Raw genomic sequence first — 14,405 nt, 5'->3', positions numbered from 1 at the left:
ACGTGTCTAAATAGAATTTTGTAAGCCTCCTACAATCCCATTGTTTTGGTAAATTACTCGCCTTTATATAAAATTTTCTGTTTCCGCAATAAATTTTTGCTATTAAACATAGAAATGTTTTCTATCTGGCTTCCAAAATATATCTACCATTGCTCCAGTATGTATGGATTTCTTAATGGTATTAACAATACCAGTTTTTATTATCTTACTCCTAACTGTAAATATATCTAAAAAAATGACATGCAAAGATTTTATTTCTTTTCAGAAATGCATTATTCTATGAGAGATTGATCCTGTTGTGTGCTTGCTTTTTTTTTTTTTTAATTCTGCTTCAGAAGAGCAAATAGATGAAAAGAGAGAGAAACGCTAGCTAATCTAAATTGGGAAATGAAGAGGGCTTTTTTAAGCATGAAAATTTCATCATCTTGTCAGCTGGCAGAATGCCTGCTGTGTGGATTCACAAAGGCTAAGAATTACACTTTCATGAAATTTTCCTCACTAACTGCCCTGGTTAATTTGAAAGATAACCCACTGTTCTAATTCATTCCTCAATTGGGCGGTGCAGGTTTTATCTTTGATCTGACAAAGCATTTGTGTTAATCGTTTTGGCCCTCTACTAGACACTCTTGGGATTGTGCTTTTACAATAAATGTGTCTGTGATAGCTCTTTAGTCTATTATACTTACAATAGATCCATAGAACTGGTAATTAATTCTGTGCTGCTTTGGAAATGGGGAAGAATAGGTGTAGCTCTGTCAAGTGCTGCTGGGAAGTTTGTTTAGCTAGTTCATTTTTGAAGTGTTACCCTCAGCCATCAATGAAACATCCATGCGAGGGAATGGGTGAAAGCTGAAATATGCAAGCATAAATGGCAAAACTGACCAACTTTTGTGCATAAGGAGGGTGTCATTTCATTTATAGTAAGTGGATCTAATTACTGTGATGGAAACTGTTTTGTGTTTCCCACTAGAATATTCAAATGGTCGTTTTTGAGCACTTGGTAAGTAAATGCCAACTCTTAGATACCCTTTTAAAAAGCCCTGTAGAAATCAGTATTCACACCCATAAAATGATTCCCATACCTCTTCAGCTGCTGAGGTGTTAGTTTTGCCAACTAAAAAGAACTGAATAAAAAGACCCAACCTATTGTATATGCCATTTGAGGAGTAGCAAAATTCATACTGAGCTGGTTGGACTGGCAAGCTGTTTTCCCTGAAGCAGCAGTTTTTAAATCTTGGTTTTTAAATACATACCTGTGGTATTATTAGTAGTATGTTTATAGGCTAAAACCTGTTTTTATATAGATGCTCTTTATATGCTGTCTAGTTAATAGTTTATGTCATCGTTAGATCTTTTTATGTTTTTCAAAATGCATAACATGATGCAAACTTTAAAAGGGTTTTTTAAAATACTGAAAAAATCTTGGTCCAGCCTGTATTGCACTGGTTTTGTTTTACAGTCTTTTTCTAGTGGACTGTTGTAACCCACAGGCAGAAGTGAGTTTAGAGGCTATTGAACACTGCTAAATAACTTTATACTGTTTCGCTGCAAAAATTCAGTGTTCAATAGCCCTCAAAATTTCTCATTTCTTACCTGTGGTGGGGTGGTCTACTGCTTGCACATTAGGTCGCAGTGTAAAAGCATGTTGGTACACTTTTCAGGATCTTTGAATTATTATTTTTCATATCCATAGCTATTCTGACTAATGTATATACATTCTTGGGTTTTGCATTAGTATTTTGCGCACTTAAAGAGGTAAAAGATTTATAAACAAGATAACATTATAAGAGGCAATAGCGTTCACACAGGTTTTGGGATTGCATGACATATTCGCTTAAGAGAACAAAGATGACAGGGCTTGTTGTGAACCTGGAATCTCCCACACTTCAATCAAATGTATTGCCAACAACCCACAGGTGTACACCACATGAACAGGTGAAAATATGATTGTGGATGATGGTGATGACTTTTGTAATCATGTTCTCGCAAGTCATGTATTGAAAGCTTTTTTGTTTAGTGTGCGGGTAGGGGTAAGAAGTTTCTTTGGCATGAGGGAAAGATGCTTAATAGTGGCAATAGTACAGTATTTTATTTATTGTTGTGCTAATAGTACTAGAAGTCTATGGGCATGTGATGAAGAGTAGGTAGGGCCAGAAAATAGAAGGAATTGTGACACCAGCTGATGTGGTAGGCACAATCAGATAGCTAGACTGTGCTGTCAAATTAACTCCAGTGATTATTTTGAGCCCTTCCTGTTTTTCTGAGTCTTTTCCAAGTTTTAAGTTGTATCACTGTCATTTTGGTTTATACATACAGAAACCGAGACATTTATTTTTAGTGCTGAAATCTTCCAAGTCAAGGCAGAATGAAAAGCAATTGGAGTGAAAGATAAAAGATTAATGTGATTCCATTCACAGTTTACTGGGGACCTGAAAGAGGGAAGGGAGGCTGCCACCAGATTATCAAGAGCTTTCTCCTCCCCTCCACAGTAGCTTTTTCTGATTCTTTCCTTGATTGAGCTTGACAAATGGGTTGTATTTGGAATCATGTTTTGGTTAACCAGGAGGAAATTAGAGATATCTTGATTATCGAACAGAGCAGTCAGTATTCTGCTGTATGAAAGCGTTACACATCTGTCTTATTATAATTTATGTTTATTGAATAATAAAAGATAACTCTTTGCTTACCGTGTGTAGTGTATTTTGGGGACGAGTAAGCAGTTATTTGTCACAGCACTCATAGTGTCTATTAACTGGAATTGATTCACTATTACTGCAACTTCTCCATGATCTGCCCTGTAAAGGAATTGTTTGTTTTAGACTTACAACATCAATATGATTTTTAGTGAAGTGTTTCAGAGTAATAATCGATATGTCTTTACAAAGGGTTTAACTCTCTTCATTGGATTTTACTAGCCATGATGGACATGCATCCATCTCACTGATGGTTGCGTGAGGCTGAGTGTGACACTCTGGACTCCAGATTTTAGCTGCTGAGAATGAGTGAACATAAGCAAAGGAGCAGTATCTGTTTACTGTTGATTCTTCCTAGTGCTTAGTCCACGGTCTGATACCTTGCCAGAGAAGACGTAATGACACTAGATATCTCTCTCAGTTCTTTGTAGAAAAGGCTCCCCAGGCTGGCCACTGCATGGAACAGGTTCTAAGAAATGGGGATTGCGTCAATAGAGTAAAACTAACTTTGTAATTTCCTCTGTAGGTAGAATACAGGAATGTAAGGGCTTATTATCACAATAATTTGTCTGCTTAGGCTTATAAATGTCAGTATTGTGAAGATCATGTTACAGGAAGTGTGCCCAGAGGTAAATATGGTCATGGTTATGATTGCCACCAAGTGTGTAATGTTTACCTAGGTGATTGAATCATTCATCTAATAACAAGATGTTGCTGTCTTCAGAGGATTACAGAAAGCACTGTCTTTGAAGGTACTCTGTTGGAACTGATCTGTTACCCCAGTTGAAGCAATGATGAATTTTGGCAACACTGGGAGAGCATGTTTGTGCTGCACTATAGAGATATGGTTGCAGCTCTGTGTATCTGATCTGTCTATAAACTGACTACAAAGTATGTAGCTTTGGTGTACCAGTAGCAGTATTTATTATGAGATGCTGTAGCCAAGAATTTAAAATCTTGGACAAATCTATGCAGCCTATGGAGAGGTCTGCCACAACTCCATTACTAATAGTGTCTGAGCAAGCTACTTTGAGACAGAGTGACCAAATGTGCCCTCCTTTGGATACTACCTTGGATTGACAGAAGTGCTATAAATGCTATATAGCTTTATAGGATTTGCTTCTTCTGAGACTATTTTAATAACATGTAAATCACAAGAGAATTTATGACAAATCACTTGAAGGTCTTGAAAGGATCAGTGTTCATCTTCTTTTTATAGTAGTTTTAGAGAGCCATTTTAAATCTGTTTAGATTTTTGTTAGATTTAATTTAAATTTTTGATGGAAAAGGATCCCACTGTTCTCTAATTAGAGATATTACAAGAAGCAGTATTCCAGTTAACTAATTAAGGCTTAAAGTAAGTTTTAAAACCACCAGTTCTCATGGAATTTTGATACAGTTAATGCCTTATACTAGAACAACTTGAAACAAGAAATTATTGAAATATCAAACCAGATTAAGTCTGTATCATTCTACGGAAACTTTTAATAGAGAACACATTATAACCAGCTTGCTAGGAGATGACACAAGTGAACAAGGTCTGTTGGCCTTGAATACTTGTTGCTGGTTGATGTATATATAACTAGCAATGCTTACAGCACTCAAGCACCTTGCATCCCCCGGGAGAACCAAAGTTAAAATCTGAAGCTGAAGAGACTGTGTTTTCTCTGGATATGGTTCTTTTCACAAGGATAAGTCTTCTTGACATTCATGACCTAAAAATAATGTGGTTATCAGAAATGTTTTCTTAGAAGTCACTAATGATACAGATGTCCATGGTCCAATGCTGATTTTAGAAAGTGAAAGTTACTTGCTTTAAGCCTTTTTTTTAAAAACTAAATTGGGACCATCAGTGGTAATTCAGAGTTGACTGGACATATCAAGATACGGAATGTTTTATAAGAATTGTAAGAAATCTAAGGTACCTATCCTGAAGTTTCTTAGTTTTTATTATGAACCTGCCTTCATCTTTAAAAGAAAGCTTAAAATAAGTTTTATAGCATTTGGGAAACGAAAAAAAATTTTTATGCAGTTACCTTCTTTTGTAAACATTTTTGTTTGATGCTATCTTTTATAGTCCACATTCCTGAATATTATTGAATAAGAAAGTCACAGGGGTTGGGGGATGACAGAAGGGCATACACAAAAAACTTCATCTATGTTTTCCTCAGCATGCTTTTCCTTGGCATAGTGTGAAAGGGTCTTGCAGGTATTTATTTTTTCCTATCCTTAGATTTTAAAATAATTGTTCTAATTTACTGGTTTAAAGCAGTTCAAATTGTCAAAAAAATAATTCCAGTAATATTTAGTCACTGCTATCTTGGTAAAATACTCTTAGGAAAATTTAAATAAGGTGTTCCTCAACAGAAGTGATTCCAGTATTCAGAATCTCATCATATAGAAGCTTTGTGGTTAGAAGGTTATTTCAAAAACTTACATTCAACTTAATGTAAACAGCTGTTTAGTTCTTGATGTTATTTAGTGTTTTGGTGCAGCAAAAGAAAATGGATGAATGCGTAAGCATTCAAGGATCAAACAGATCAAATGGGTGGTTCAGACCTTTCGGCTTGGTTCCTGGAAGTAAGTCATGTACATGAAAAAACCTCAGAGCAATGAGTCTGGACAGCACTATTTAGCTAAACTCCTCTGCCTTTGTATCTTCATTCATGTGCTTAGGGATGGGGAAGGCAACACCCTAGCTGAATGAGACTTATAGGGAACTATTGATTTTTCTTTTACAGTGGCCAAGAGAAGTCTAAGCAGTACCCGAGATAACGCAACAAATTGTCTATAAGATTTCCTATATCCTAGGAAACACCAGGGTCAATTCTAGCAGCCTGTGCTGTGTTAGAGTTGACATTTATTGTTCCTCTTGACTCATGAAACCTGTTTTTCTACACGTTTGTTGAAGTTTAAGAGAAACAGTTTGGAGAGCCAGTGAGTTTTGGATCTGAGATTAAAAAGAGGTGTTATTTCATTTTAAGTGAGAGTGCTCCTGTCTGCAGGAAGAAATGGCAAAATAGCATTACGTTAGACATGGCTTCATAAAAGGGTTTTGCATTTGCTTCACTGTGTCTTGTTCAGAAGTGACGGTCTTGTAAGCACCACACAGTCTCTGTTTTCTACAGAGTGCCAGTATTTCCTTCAGTGGATATATGCAAGTGGATTTTTTAAATTTTTTTTTAATCCTCAGGCATTAAGAAAATAGCTGCTTAGTGTGCCTGCTTTGGGAGGTGGTGTGATTTGAGTGCAGAACCTTATTCCAATGTGTAGTCAGATAGTAAAGCTGTGCTCCAAAACAGGTGTAGGTCTCTGTAAAGAGTCCTTGAAGCTTATCAATCAGGTTAGCTAGATTTGTCTTCAGATTATATTTCATTTTATGACATCTACTGATGGACTTTCCTCCTACTTTTTACTGAACATTATTTACTCTACTTTTCTTCACATGAACGTGGTTTTCTGTACTTCTTTTCTTTCTTTTAAATTGAGCCTGGTGAATTGGCAACTCTGCCTGTGCTTTAGTCCCGGGCATTCTGTGATGGCACACTGTTTTAAAGGCACTTTTATTGCTAAAGATGAACCTCCCCTCCGTATTTCCATGCCATGCTGAAGATTATTGTCTCTTCAGTCTGCCCACAGCTGCAGCATCCTAGAACAGAAAAAATAAAAGCTGTGTAGTCCTGCTAAAACTGTTACAGCAGTTAAATGGCAGTCTTGTTCACTCTTTCATCTTAAGAGTTTCAACTCTCCAGGTATCTTCAGTCTAGTAGATTGTGTTAGACTTTGAATCCACAAATGTATGAAACATTTCTGAGGTTTTCTAAAGGTATACCAGGTTTCTACTTGAAAATTAAGGCTCTGCAGAATTTGACAAGTAAATGTTTTCCTTTTCTCCTGAACAAAATCATTATCTTTGTAAGTGGCATCTGCAAGAGAGGCATCAAAAATCCACAACTATCAGTAAAGATCTCCAGATAGAAATGTTTATGCAGTGACTGAACTTGTTCTATCTAAAAATAAAAATCTCAGTTTCAGAATTGTAGCACATACTCTGAAAGTCTTGCATCTTTATCTTCAGTCTCCTATGGAATAGTATAAACAAAATGTTGATGTTTGAAGATCTTTTTTTTTATACTAGACCAGAAAGCAATACTTTTTGTCTTGTCTTTTTCCTTTCTATATTGGTGGCTATAGTTCAAATGTGGAAAACAAGAAAGTATGAACTCCCAGATGTATTTCTTTAATTAATACACCCACTCAACAACAATATCATCCCAGAGATTTATTTAACTGCCATTTGTCTTGTGTTCTTTTTCCCTTTATCACTTGTCACACCCTGGTTTTGAAGATTATAGGCATGCACATGTTGGAGGGCATTTCTGTAATAATGTGCTTTCCTTTCCTAATGAAAATGTGGTCAGTGTAGCAATATTCTTCCTTTCACCGTCATTTGATGGACGTTTCTGTATTAATGCCTTCAGTTTGGTTTATGTATATTTTTAATGTCTTTTTTAAGATGTTTGCTTTAACAGCACTTAATTTCTGCATTCTGCCATGAATACGAAGTATTTAGCATTGTGCATATTTTACAGTTGGTATGTCTAAATTATTGTTTAAATTTTTAGAAGTTACTGGATTTGGAAGAATTATCTGAAAGAACAAAATAGGAGGTGGAGTCAAGTGGAAGTGTATCCTCATCAACTCTGCAGTCAGCCCCCATTCCTTTGAGTGCAAGGCAACCCAGCTGTGAGGATTGCTGGCCACACTCTCATCAGAGAGAGAAAGAGGTGGCGGGGGAGAGAGAGAGAAAATTAGCAAGACAAAATTCCTTTCTATCAATCCTATCTTTACACAAATTCAGACTTCTGAGTTCCCATACGTGAGAGTGTAACTTAATTTCCAAATTACATGATGAAAGCACATCTGTCCCAAAATTAATACCTCTTGAGAATATCATAATTGTATATACTGAAAATAATTAGTATCTGTAATTTGCAAGTCATAAATGTCTAATTTTTAGCGAAGTTGTTTGTTTCCATTTAAGATAAATTCTCAATTTAATATCCAAAGCAACATTTGACTGTACTACAAAGGGGCCAGAATTGTTTAAAAACAGAGAACCCCCTCACCCCACAAAATACACAAAATGACATGTGCTGAATTCTGTTGCAGCATGTAACATAAGCTTTCTGCAAGAACTTTGTAATTACTGTAATAATTTTTATTGGTTAATACATATTTTTTCTTATACTGAGGCAATTCATGCTGGATGATCTTGCAATAGAACTAGCAGGTATCAGGCTACCCATTGACCACCTATCAAGCGTGAAGATTGAATGTAGAATTTGAATTTTGTAGAATGTCTCTTTTTATGTATATGTGCCTGTATATAGATATATATGTGTATGAATAATGGCATTAAGATTAATACAGCTATTTAGAAATATTAGTTTGTCTTCCAGTAGTTCATGCAGTGTTGGTGATGCTTTTTCACACTAGTATTTGCATGTGGTTTTTATGCTTGTTTGAAGGAAGCAATTAATCAAATTCCCCCTCCCTCCTACTGCTTTCTACCTCTCTTTTTCTTTCTGTGATAAAGGATCAGCATTTATACTATCTTGTTCCTTTAATGGGGCACCTTTTGGGGATCACCTTGTTAGGTTTTTGCTAATTTTTTTTTTAAACCCAATTAGTGAAGTAGCAATAATGGAGTAAACTGAATTGTGATATGGTCCTTGAGAGAGTTTCCTGGCTGATTAAACACAAGGTAGTTTTAGGATCAAACACCCCTGCTCCCTTCCCAACCCCTTAAGTAAAAGAGACTGAAATACCCTGTAGGGAATTCATAATTAAAATTCTGTATGATCTGACTTGTCTTTGGAGACTTCCTAACAAGAATGAGTCAGACATCTTAAAGGCTCAGAATTAACAAAATAAGCCTATATTATCTGCCAAGAAATGGTCAGGGATTACTCCAAAGTTTTATTTTAAACATTTTCTGCTGAGTCCATTTGTGAAGGGCTTCATGAGGCTAGTGGCAAGATGCCACTCAGTAATCAGGTGTCATTCAGGAAAAAGCTTGAGTAACAAATACCTATTTGAGGAGCATCTAAGATTGTAGTGAAAATAAGGAAAATTATCTAGGAGTGATTACAAGCTTTCATAATGAGAAGTACATCTAGTTTCTATATATATAAATTAAACTGGTGCCTTTCTAGACACAGGTCTGTGCAGGAGAAACCAGCATCATAACCAAGGTTTAGTCTCTCATATTGATGGAGTTGGTGTGATTACAGGCCAGTTATTTTTCCAGATAAAAGGCATTTAGACAGATCTTTTTCCCTCCCCTTCTCTCCACTCTCATCTTAATTGCAGGTAACTCTTTAGCTACAAATTTTTCCACTTTCCTCTTTATCCCCTGGTGGTGAGACACTAAACTGTCTGGAATGCATCAAACATGATATAGTGCTAGGAGGCTGTTAAAAACTGTTTGGGTAGGAAAGACCTTAAGTCAAAACCAGGCAGCATGGCATCCTTAAAATAAATAGGTTAGTGAAAGAAAATGCAAGATGTACCTCTCCCTCCGTCTGTGGTAGTTTCTTCAGATTAATTCTCCTAGCAGACTTCATTAATTGTTTTTAGGACATTCCAACTATGTCTGAATAGCAATATTAACAAAGGAATTTTGATTCTTACATCTCTTAAGTGTTTTGGAACTCTTAGGGCACCTTTCAAGTTTGGAACTGATATTTTGGAACATTGTCCTGCTTACAGAAGGTGATGGAGTAGAAGTTCAGAAAATGTCATTCCTAGTGGTTAGAAACATAATATGCTTTAAAGTGGGCCCCCTGTTTTGCCCCTCACTTGGGGACTGTCTGTCAAAAACTGAGGAATGAGAAATTTGCCAGTGTACAAAGCACTGCAAGAATCTAGTCTTGGTACTTGCAGTATTAAGGTTAAATATCCATCCGTCTTCAGGCAGTTCCCGTAAATTTTGGCTTTTACAAAATTTATGTGATGGCATATGAGATAATTTCAGTTGGTGGTATTAATCTTCAATGATCTCCACCCGTGGTCTGAATGAAAGTAGATACCACCTGGCATAATCCATACCCTCAAATAATGAGTATTTAGTATAACATCCTTCCTCCCCAGATAAAATAAAGTCCTTGCCATTAGCTTCCACTCAGAATTCTGGAATGGAAGCAAAACTAGTCCTGCCCTGTGTGTTTCCTCGTTCAACCTGCAAAGAGGCTGGCATTCACTACTGATGGAGCAGAGAAACTTTATGGGCATCAAAATATTAAGACTGAAATCGTGGTGCAGTAGAGATTTATTTTCTCCTGGTACTGAGCTTTTTCATCTTCTGTTAGGGTTGTCTTTGTGAAAAGGGCACTAAACACAAAGATGTGCTGGATGAGAGACAATCTTAAGAGGGATAGAATTGTTCCAGCAGCAGGGAATTTTGGGGGAAGAGATGACAGTGTTGTTTTGGGACTAACCTGTTCACCTTCAGTGAAGAGATGAGGACCAGCAAGTGTCAATTATTCTACTGCCTTGGAAGGGCAGTGGACAAATGAGCCTGGGAACACTGGAAGATGCCTTTTTGATCTCATCTTGTTGCTTTAGTTGAACGTTTAATACCTTCAGTTACATCAGGAGAGCAGTTAAAACCCGAGTTAAAATTACTAAGATTCAAATTAAGATTTCGTTGTCTAGGGAAGGGGGGTGTGTTGGTTTTCTTCCCTTCTCCCTCAAGGCTTATGACAGGGAAAAATGAAAATCCTTGAGTTAGGTGAGTGAATCACTACAGTGCAGTTTATTTGGTCATAGAAGACTGAGTCCACAGATAATTGTGGGCAGTTAAGGGGGGGGGGGGGGGGGGGCGAGAAGTGCCTGCCAGCAGAGAAGCTATTGGACTATCTTCTAGTGTTTTACTGAAATACGGCTTTCATATTCGTTACTTTGCAGATACTTCACATACTTTGCAGGTGATCTTAAAAGAGGTGCCAAAACAGTAATCTAATTTAAGGATTAAAAAAAAAAAGAAAAAAGATTATGCTCCACTCTCTTGCCACTGCTTTATTATTTTAAAGATCAGACTTCTGGTACTAAAAGAACAAAAATCTACTGAAAGCTGTGGATTCATAGGAGGAAATACGTGGCTGTTTCTGACAAATTAGGTACATGGGTTAGGAAAGAAGCTGCACAAAAGCCTCCTTTGGATTGTAGAAGATGTTAAGAAATATAAAAGTGTTACACAGTTAATGAGTATGTCTGACTTGACTTTTTGGGTAAAAGTCAGTTTCTTCAGAAGAAACTTGTAAAAAGTTTGTCTTGTGGATAAGTCTGTTTCACCTTTATGAGATACCAGCACACACAGGTAAACAAATTCCTTTATTCCCCATTCTGTTCTGTACTGTTGCTTTCCATACTGAGTGCTCAATAGAGATCTGCCATACCTTTCTATTTCTGGAGGTGTGTTATTGACAATAGCTGCCATCTCCACATACCTTTTTTTTTTTTTCTGGAGGCAAAATGATATAGACTGAACTGCCTAATAATCAACCTTATTCTCAAACATTTAAGCATATCTAATAATAGTATTTCGTTATTATGGCTAATGCTTAAAAAAATTGAATTTTAAGACTTTTTTTTCTGAACAGGAAAGTACTAAGATAATTCTTCCAACTGCTCAGAAAGTTAGGAAGTTACTAGAAAGTAATTAAGTGGAAGAAAAATCTTTCCATTTTTCCAGAGTACATGACGTCTACTTCAGTGAAGTTGTGCTTAATACTAAGATGTTAGCTTTTATTTGAGGTGCTTCTTACTGAAGAATTACTTCATTGCATTGCCTAAAAGAAAATGTACTGTTGTTTCTTTTTAGTGTTGCTTTTTTTTTAACCCAGCAACCATTTTTTTTAGAGCAAATTTGTATGAAATCTATCAGATTATGAAGGCTCTGCTATTTCTTCAGAGAGCCTTGGCCTATCCCTGGATATTTAATCGCTTTTACATCTTTCGCAAGAGAAAGACAAGAATGTGCTTTCCTTGAACTTAACAGTTTGGGCAATTTTCTGTAATCCAGTAAATACAAATTGTACCCTGATTATCCATCTATGTCTGTCAAGCAAATTTTAATGGATGAATGAATGAGTCAAATCCTATGCATGGAAATATACAAATATGCAAAATATGGGTCTAATTACAAGGCTGCTAAATTTACACAAGGTCAGGTAAACAAGGCACTGTGTAATGATTATTAATTGTTAATAATGCCTTTGGCAAAACACATTTCTGCTCTGAACACCTAATATGTTTGCCTTTTTAGTTACATGAAACAGCCAAATTGATCAGCTATTAGAAAAAACAAAAAGCATTCTTTTCTACCATCTTTCTTCTACCTCACCTCCATAATTGCTTACTGATTATTTCTGAGTAGTGGGAAGGATACTGTTCTGAAAAATAAAAGTACATTCAGCAGTTACGTATGAAAGTTCCACAGTAAAAATTGAATAAATTCATTAACATTCATTCATTGAATAAATGAATAGATTCATTAACAGGTAACTTTTTTCCTCATAAGGTAGTACTAGGAGCATAGTTTACAATCTGTTATCCTACATGATAAATAGGAGCCATTTTTTCCTGTTTCATAGTTATCCTTTAAAAATGTTTTTAATTGTTTTGAAGTGCTCAGTCTGTCCTGCCTTAATTCTGTTGCTCTTTCCTTCACCCTATCCACATACTTTTTAAACTTACCTGTTATTTCTTTTTGTCCACTGTAAATGTTTGTCATGTGACTACTGTAAGACAGAGCAATTTTCAAGAAAGGAGAGAGACAAGGATGAAATGGGAAATACAAGGTTCCATTGTTAAATGAAATTAAACAAAACACGCAAATTTACTTTCATTGCTAGATATATATTATATTGGGTTGTAAAGTTGTAAGAACAGTTAATTTGGACAGGAATGGTGAGGGAGATTTGCAGGTAGAAAAACCTATCTATAACGCATTTCTTAATTTTGCCTGAAACTTTTCTTTGGTTTTGCAAGTACCTCTCCTGTTGCAAACTGTGCAGCAGCCCTAAGTTTCTTTCAGCAGTACCACTTGCTTTCTATAGCACTGCCACAATCATAAAATAACATGTTCTGAAGATGAAACAAGTTTAAACTTCATGAGGAACCAAATACTCAGAAAAATGTTCAGTCTTTTATGCTTGTTAGGTCATTGCAGCCCAAAACTACAGACTGATTAAGTATTAAACGATGAACAATGGAGTTTTATTTAATGAAGGGATTTGCTCAGTGTAGTGTTGGTCTCTGACATTAGCTGGATGCTTAATGATTCAAGGTACTCCCTCAAAGACAAATTTTTTCAGTAAAACTTTTTGTAGGATATGCAAGTTCCTACTTAGTGCCTGACTTTTCTGATAAAACTGTATTTTCACCTGTATGACTGCACAAGTCTACTGCAGATACAACTTCTGTATGGCATTTTGTGACAAGGAGTTCCAAAGACTATTTAATAGTGTTTAAAATATTTCTATTTTTCACTGCTGTGGTTTTGTCATCTTTTCAGCTTCACTGAAATTCTATTTTGAATTGCAAAGAAAGGTAAACAAAACAACAAGTTTATCATCTGTATACTTCATTGTCCACATTTATAGGCTTTCTTTTGTTAACTTCTGTTTTCATTGACTGTCTTTTGCACTCCTTTTATTCCTCTTTTGCCATGATAGTGATGGCAAAACTAAATATCAGCAGGCACGGATGCTCACTGATGTGAACAGGGGTTTTGATGGGTACACAAAGGCTATGGCTATTTATCAAAATCCTTTTCATCTTTTATGTTTCTGAATATTCAAGTATAGAATTGCTTAACATAGATTGTTTTTAGCAGTGCAGATGATCAAACTTACGGCAGCTACTGTGTTAAACACATAATAACTTCTATTAATCCTGAGAATTTGTAGTAAAAATCTTTCAACTAGTCAAAATTTACATTTTTGTGATACATGTATTTACTTTTTATAACGTGTTTGTAGTCCCTCTCAGGCTGCTCTTCATTATTTTCAAATGTTAGTAGAAAGTGATGTTATTTCACTGTATCTGGTATGTTTATAACCACTGAAAAATTTATTGTCTCATACTTTTTTTATTTATAGAGCTGATTTTGTTGCTGTTCTTTCCATTGGTTTCTTCTATCTGGTTTTAGTGATGTGCCCAGGATTGTAGGCAGCACTTCAAGTGAGGCCTCTCTGCTGCCTTTATACGGAGAAATGATTATTTTTTAGTCCTTTGTTCAGTTTTTTTCTCTGCTTCTTTCTTCTCATTCACTTTTCCTTTGATTAGTGTATTATTTTAGCATAATTTTTGCCTTTCAGCGTCAGTCTCTCACTGTGAGCTAACATTTATCATTCTCACATCTCTCCTCCCTCCCTCCGTCCCTCACCAATATGGCCAGAATTATCCGTGCTGGTTTTTATATTTATGCTCTTTTATAACTTTGCATTTGTTGCATTTTTGAATCTTTCCTATTTTCCACTGTTGTAAGAACTTCTTCCAATTTGTATGTAACTGTCACCTAAACAATTTCTACTGTTGATTGTTTTGGCTCTGAACAGAAAGCCTGGGTGGTAAACAGCCTTATAAGCTTAGCAGAGGCTAAACTTTTCCATCTTCCAACATGAGGAGCTCTCAATTCTGATA

The 14,405-nt window shown here is 35.9% G+C and overlaps 1 protein-coding gene across 2 annotated transcripts in view; it reads left to right on the top strand.

Annotated features, from left to right (window-relative positions):
• Nucleotides 1–14,405, top strand: part of POLA1 (DNA polymerase alpha 1, catalytic subunit) — a 205,493-nt gene that overhangs the window by 98,360 nt on the left and 92,728 nt on the right. The gene's annotated exons all lie outside the window — the stretch shown is intronic.

Source organism: Strix uralensis, chromosome 2 (genome assembly GCF_047716275.1).
Source record: "Strix uralensis isolate ZFMK-TIS-50842 chromosome 2, bStrUra1, whole genome shotgun sequence".
Lineage (NCBI taxonomy): Eukaryota > Metazoa > Chordata > Aves > Strigiformes > Strigidae > Strix > Strix uralensis.
Note: the sequence above shows the minus strand (reverse complement) of the source record. Positions and strands in the feature narration are given on the sequence as shown.